Below are 7,768 nucleotides of genomic sequence, written 5' to 3'. Positions count from 1 at the left end.
AGTTTGATGCTCAGCGCTGGGTGCCGACAGCCGGCTCAGCCGAGACACATCTCCAAACCGCGGGCGTGGCCCGCCCTGCGTGAACTGTCTCTGAGCCTCCTCGTGGGGCATCGTGGCCTGACACTGTGGTTCCTAAAGAGCTGACAGATTCTTCTGTGCGCTCTGAGAGTCACAGGAAGATTGTGACTGTCTGCCCCATCCTATTACCCCCTCCAGCTGCCTGGGCCCCTGAAGAATCCCTTTCCAGTGTGTAAGGATGTCACCATCACAGCCACATTAAAACCATTTGTAAGCGACATTCTCAAAACAGGAGCGTGACTGATGTGTGTGTGTGTGTGTGTGTGTGTGTGTGTGTGTGTGTGTGTGCGCGCGCACCACTCTAAGCCATGAATATTTGAAATACATCCCTCTGGCCTCCCGGGGTAAGAGAAAGGGTTGAAGCAGTACATGAACTGCCCTTAGGGTCCTGTCCAGGTCTTGGTCCTGACTGTGATGAGCTTTTCCTCTCTCAAGACCCCCTGTCCCCAGTCCTCCAGCATGAAGGGAACCCACGGTCAGGGAGGGGTCCTCTGGAGAGGCACATCTGGAGACCAGCCCCGCAGGCACAGCACAGCAGCGCGCCGGCCTCCCCTCCTGCTCTGCACCCCGACACGCTGCTCTCCCCATCCTCCTGCACCGGATGTGTGTCAGAAGTTTCCATGGGAGCCCCCCCTCACTCAGGAACTTCATCAGACCCGGCAGGTCTGGTTGAGCCTCATGCAGTCGCTGCAGACGAGACTCTGGTGTGCGCCGTCCCCGGCGAGGCCAGAACAGGCCTGTGTCCGTGTTGGTCCCGCTCCAGGATTGTGGGATGTCCCCCGTGAGCTGGCGGGGCTCAGAGCCAACAAGAAGCTGGAGGGGGACTCGTGTCTGAATGGAGCAGGCAGCATCCCCACGACGGGTGACACCCCACGTCGCTGGAGAAGAGCCTGCACCTTCCAGACTTGGAGCTCGGGTCTCCCAGGAGCAGCAAGGTGGTGAAGCAGATTATCGCCGATCTGGAGCAGTTTTCTTTTGTGGAGACCTAGGGAGAGGCTCTCTCTGGGGGTCCTGTCTCTGCCATCCCAGGAGGCCTGCTGTCCCGACAACTGTGCACAGCATCCTGGGCTTGAAGTCAGGGGTCTCCGTTCCCAGCGAAGATGGGGAGTCCCTTTCTATCCCCTGAGACCCATGCCTGGAAACAATCACGGATCCTGTTCCCTCGACTATTTCCTAAGTTTTATGAAAAACTGTGGTTATGATTCAACCCCAGACAATGACCAAAAGAAATCGGAATATTGCTTTGTTGAAAAAAAATAAAGTGTGGGTTGTGTTATTTTAAGTTCTCCTGTACTTAAATTGGTTTCTACCATCTATCATTTATTATTATATTAGGAGTACCCTCTGTTATGGTAGATGCATGGGCACTAATAAAAATATACAACCACTCATTATATATTATACATTTAATACTGTTATACACTCTACATCTCCATTATTGAAGGAGTCATACAAAATCATTTATTGGAATGTCATATTTAATTAATCAGCCTCACTTTATTAACTTTGTTCACTTTTAACCCAAATTTTATTTAGTCATACTTCAGAATTCAATAAATCAAAAGAACATAAACATTCGTTATATTTTTCATTTTTTTGTTGTCAAACAATAGATATTTTTCTTCCTCAAGAAAAAAAGTCTAATAGTTTTTCTTAAAAAAAAAATCTAACACAAATAACAAATGTTGGCAAGGATGTGGAGAAAAGGGAACCCCTATACTCTACCAGTGGGAATGTAAATTGGTACAGCCACTGTGGAAAACAGTATGCAGGTTTCTCAAAAAACTAAAAATAGACCTACCAAATGACCCAGCAATTTCACTCCTGGGTATGTATCTGAAAGAAACAAAAACACTAATTCGAAAAGATACATGCACCCTGTTGTTCATAGCAACATTATTTACAATTGCCAAGATATGGAAACAACCTAGGTGTCTGTCAACAGATGAATAGATAAAGATGTGGTGTATATACACACACACACACACACATACACACACACACACACACACACACACACACACAATGGAATACTACTCAGACATGAAAAAGAATGAAATCTTGCCATTTGCAGCAACATGGATGGATTCAGAGGGCATTTTGCTAAGTGAAATAAGTCAGACAGAGAAAGGCAAATACAGTATGCTGTCATTTATATGTGGAATCTAAAAAATACAGCAAACTAAAAAATACAACAAACTAGAGAATATAACTAAAAAGAAGCAGACTCACAGAGAACAAACTAGTGGTTATCGGTGGTGGTGGGGAGCAATATAGGAGTAGGGGAGTAGGAGGTACAAAGTATGGGGTATAAGATAGGCTCAAGGATGTATTGTACATTATGGAGAATAGAGCCAATACTTGGTAATAACTATAAAAGGAAAGTAACCTTTCAAATGGTATAAAAAATAAAAATTTTAATAAATAAATAATTTTTAAAAACCTAATAGTTTTTCTTCCCCCCTTGGAATAGATACTCTTTTTTTGTTGTTTCAAATGGATATAAATCAGTCAGGGTCTCAGCAGGAAACAGACCGCACACTCAAACTGGGTGATTGGAGTAGCATTTAGCAAAGGGACTCAGAAGGGTGGCCAGGAAGCGTGTGGCACCCAACAGCTGGTAGCAGCGGGGAGACCTCACTCAGCCCAGGCCTGAGGGAGAGTGAGCTGGGTGGGAAGGGCTGCCGCTGGCCCTTAGTCAGACTCCCCCAGGGAGGGAACCGGCTATGATCACTCTGACTTCAGACCTCTTCCTTTCTCAGACCTCTTGCTGATCCTCCAATTTGCCAAATCCCATGGGCAGGCTGAGTGCCTGGGAGCCCGATGAGCCCCATCAGGTCAGCTTTGCCAGGACAGAGAGCAGAGCAGAGAAGAAAGGAGAGAGGATCTTTGGGGACAAATAAGAGGGTCACCTGCTTTGTCTCTGTGACATCTTCTGCTTCTCTTTCCTAGTTTCCCGTATTTACCTGTGTATACTGTCCCCAAATTAACCATCACAGAAACTTTTTTTTTTCTTATAAAACTCAAGAAAGAATTGGTATTTTTGTTAGGATACCATTTATTAAAGCTGAATCTCTAAAAAATTATTTTCAAAATGTTTAACTATTGCTATCCATGATTTCTCTTTAAAAATATCCAAATGTTGACACAATTTTCAACCTGATTTTGTAGCTCTTACACTGTAAGAGGCCTCTCAAGGTCTCAATATTCTTCCAGCTTTTATTGTTTAAATTTTGAGCTCTTCGTATTATTCAACCCCTAATCATGTTTTATTTGTAGAATAAAAGTTTATGGGAGAAACATTTAAAGTGATTTACTTTATTTACATCTTCCATTGCATCTTTCAAAGATATCTGAACACAGTGACTTACCAAGTTAAAACAGACTGGAAATTTTTCTAAAATCTTGGTTGAAATCTCAGATATTCTCCATAGCATTATACTGGTACTCTGTACAAAATCCAATGAGATTTTCATATAATTATTGCTCAGTGAAAAATTATTTTTCTTAAGCACTGATGATGTTTAGATATATTATTTCAAATGATACTACTTCCAGTTCCATAAGATAAACAAAATCTATTAAACTAATTTCAAAGTCTTAAATTTCACATATCAGTAAATTTTTAACAACACTTCAATGTGAAATAGCTGAAGCTTTGTCAACGATGACTGACATTTTATTGCTTTGATATATGTTTTCCAAAAAGCAATTTCATGTTTTAGTAGGTAAATGTTTTATAACAATCAGGACCATAAATCTAGACTATAATAATATGCCCATATTGAAATTACTGTTTTTTGAAGTCTATTAGATATTTTATATCCGAAAATACTTTTTTTTTAACTAACCACTTGATATTGTTACAAAGCCTAATTAATCGTAATTTCCAAATTTTTTATTTCTTTATTGACAGTCACTGATAAACTTTTTTTCACAAATTTTGATGATTTCAAATGCTGTTTTGTATAAAACTGACTCCTGGTAATCTTTTACTTCCTTCTTCCCTGATGATTGCAAACTTTCTTTATTGGGACCGTAAGCTTCACTGGAAGAGAATTACCATTTCTGATTATAAAGCGTTTAGCGCTTTCAACTTTTAATGGTGCAGTTTTTGAGTACTGTTTGCATCCCACATTTCCACTACCAGCAAAATAAGCTAGTCACATTTTTGTTGAAATAAGTTGTAAATTGTTTTTCATTCCAGCAATATAAATGATCTGGTTTATTTTGTACCAATACTTCGACAATATTCACAAGACATTCTGTTTGGGTTTGTGGCATGGTGTTGGGAGATGTTCCAGGCTACAGTTGATGATTAATATCCTATCTTCTTTGTTTTCCTGCAGAGTCAGAAGATTCGCACGTATGATATTTTCAAAGGAACGTTAAGAAACTTATCGCAAATTTGATGTGTTTTCATTCTGAGTGTTCAGGGTGTTGTTTGCTTTTAAGTGAACGTGTATCATTAGTGGAACCAGCAAGATGGTAAGACTGATTCAAAGAAAATGGGAGTGAGCCAACTATTTATACTGACTAATTTAGAAACATAACTGGTTAATATCCCACAGAGCAAAAATACTGTAATCTTTGGAGTTATCTTTTCTACCAGACAGAAGTAGTTGTATCTCCTCTGAACCAGATTCGTTTACATTGTTATTGGACAAAAGCCATTTGTGTCACTCTTAGTTTTCTAAGGGTTAACACTTAACTTTATGGATCTATAAAATATCCTAAATCTAAAGTAAGTAGTCTTTTTCCTATTGCCTTGCTCTATTTCCCATAAAACCTTAGCCAGCTTTGGCAAAATTTTACATTTTACATTTCATTGCCTTTTTTGAGACATTATTTGTAGGTATTATAATTCAAGGCAAATAAAATTCTCTTTTCACAAACCTTCTACTACTTCCTCTGTTCATAGCAGTTTTTTTCTGTAAGAAACCTTAGCTGTGATTATAACTTGCTATTAGTTTTATGAGTTCTAGCAAACCAGCAAACTTGAAGATAGTCTTGAGAACTTAGCTCTTTCCGAAAATAAGAAAGTCTTGTAGTTTGCTATGTTAAAAACAATCAAAAGCATGAAAACAATAGCACTAAGTACAGAAAGTCATTCTGAAATATGGAATCTCTGCCATCTAGGTAAAGAAAAACCTTTTACTACCACTTGTTAAGGGCAGACTGGGTACTCCAAGACCAATTTGTCACCGTAGTAGAAAGAAAACAAAATTCTGACTTTTGCATTAATATTTGGCAGTATATGCATAACAGGTTTCTGGGGGTTTTTTTAAACTTATGAATAAACCCATAAAACCTTAGCCAGCTTTGGCAATATTTTACATTTTACATTTCATTGCCTTCTTTGAAACATTATTTGTAGATATTATAATTCAAGGCAAATAAAATTCTCTTTTCACAAAGCTTCTACTACTTCCTCTGTTCATAGAGGTTTTATCCCTCCCAAAGCAAGAAGTCCAGAAGAGGAAGTTCCTAGTATTAGTTCAGGAGTTAAGGATTCCAAGGTTGAGGTCTCAGCAATTTCGTTGGCCTTTCCCTCCTGGTCACAACATGGCTGCTGAACCTCCAGCCACTAAGTCCAAATTCTAACCACAAAGTAGAAAATAGGAATAAAGAACAAGGAAAAGGGGGCAATACTGGTATCAGAAAAGCAAAATGTTTCCCCAAAATCTCCAGTAGACTTTTGCTGTGGTTTATCGGTCAGAATAGTACTTGGACATGGCTGCCCTGCTAAAATCAGGATTCTATTCATAAGGAAGAAGGTATGAAGGGTATTGACTATGTGTATCTGTCAGAAAACTAGAACCCAGTTTATGTAGTTCGAGGAGAAAGAGAATTGATACAGGGAATTGAGTGTTTACAAGACTGTTGAAAGGACTAAAGGAGGGAAAGGAAGGCTGGTGCTGGCTCTTACATCCACTGCTAGCTTTCAGGACATCAGGAAGTTACTACCACAGGAAACCACTACTAATTCTAGAGCTCCAGCTACTAGAACTACCCATAGCACTGAGGCAGGTGATTCACAGGGAAAAACCAGAGGTGGCTGCAAAACCCCACATCTGCCCAAACCAATTTGTCTGCCCACCACTTCTGGAAGAAAAATGTGGTCAGTGTCTCCCCTCTGCCTTCCAGTTCTCAGATGAGTGTCCTTCACTGGGGAATCTAAACAGGAAGCCTGCTGGCAATGGGTTCTGGGAAATGTAGTTCCCAGGCTCCCAGCCCCTGCCTTCCAGAGGAGATGAGGGCCCGAATGGTGCTGAGTACCAAGAGTCCATTTGGCACGGAGGCAATAGCAGTGTTACCTACACCCATGCAGAGTGCAGGCGTCAGACTCTGTGCAAGCGTGGAAGGGTTGGAAATCCCCCCTGGTGCTCCTACTACAGGATCACTTTTGAGAATCACTTCTCCAACGGAAGTGAGGTACAAATGCATATGCTTGGTGCAAGGACAATGGGTTATGTCCAGAGGAGCAGGGAAATTCTTAAAATAATTCGAACGTGTGTAACTCAGATCATCCTCTCTTTTTCATGCTCCTTTACCCAAAGCCTTCCAACATGAGTTACCTGGACCTGGGCCAGAGTTCCACAGAAAGGAGGTTGGGAGAGAAAAAGGATTGTGTCACAGGGTCACAGCTGATCACCTTGGGGCTGTCAAGGGGTTGAAGCATGTTTGTTCACTGTAGTCCATCGGCACTCAGAACAGAGACAGGGCTGGAACAGAGGTAGCAATCTGGGAGCTCCCGGCCAGTGTCAGGGGGAGAAGAACCCTGAGTGAAAGAGCCACTGAGTCACCCAAGTCTCTATGTAGAGCAGCAGCCTTGGAGCCAGAGACCCACAAGGCTAAGACACAGGAAGATGTCACAGAATGGCCAGGATGACTGTGATTGCGGAGCTGGGGGAGGACCTGAGACAGGGTTGTCACAGTTCTGAGCCACAGAAATACTGTTTTATTACTGTTACTGTGGCCTTACTGGCCCCCTCCCCAAAGATAAGGATCAAAGCTCACCATCCAAGTACCCGATCTTATGAAGCTTATTACGCGACCTGCAATGAGCAGCTCCGGGCAGAAAAATAGATCCTGCAATAGGAGGGATGAAAGTGGTGAGGCGTGAGTTCTGCCTCTCTCCTCCTGGTGTGGCCTGCGAGCAGCCAAGCTCCTCTGTTGCTTTCTATGTTTTGAAAATACGAACATATTTAAAGGGGATTTGAGAAATCCTTGGTTGGTGGTTGCAGGGATTTCCGCAGAAGGGCTCCAAGGAGCCAAAAGCATCACGGGCCTCTGTCCTTTCCCTCAGAACGTTGGAATGGTCGTTACATGAGCTGCAGTTGACCTCAGCGGCTGGGGAGGTTTGCAGAACTTAAGTAGCTCTTTTTAGGTAATATGGAGTAAGTAAGACCAGCGGCTTTGGAGCCAAACCCTAAAGTGGATGTGAACTCGTCAGCGGAGCCAAAGCGGAGGTTTCTAGAACAAGGGTGATGTCACAACTGACTGGAGTTCACCTCAGTTGCTTGGCCCTCCGGTCACAAGTCTGAGTTATGGCTGGAATCCAGCCTCGGCTTTGCAAGCCAGAGGGTGGGAGGGAGGGAGGGAGGGAGCGACAAGAAAGCAGAGGGGAAGGAAGTGACACACAGGAGCCTGGATAGAGCTTGGGACTGACGTCTGGGCTTCCATCCCT

This window comes from Balaenoptera borealis (assembly GCF_965194805.1).
Source record: "Balaenoptera borealis genome assembly, chromosome: 12".
Lineage (NCBI taxonomy): Eukaryota > Metazoa > Chordata > Mammalia > Artiodactyla > Balaenopteridae > Balaenoptera > Balaenoptera borealis.
The sequence above is the reverse complement of the archived record's forward strand: the minus strand, read 5'-3'. Positions refer to the sequence as shown.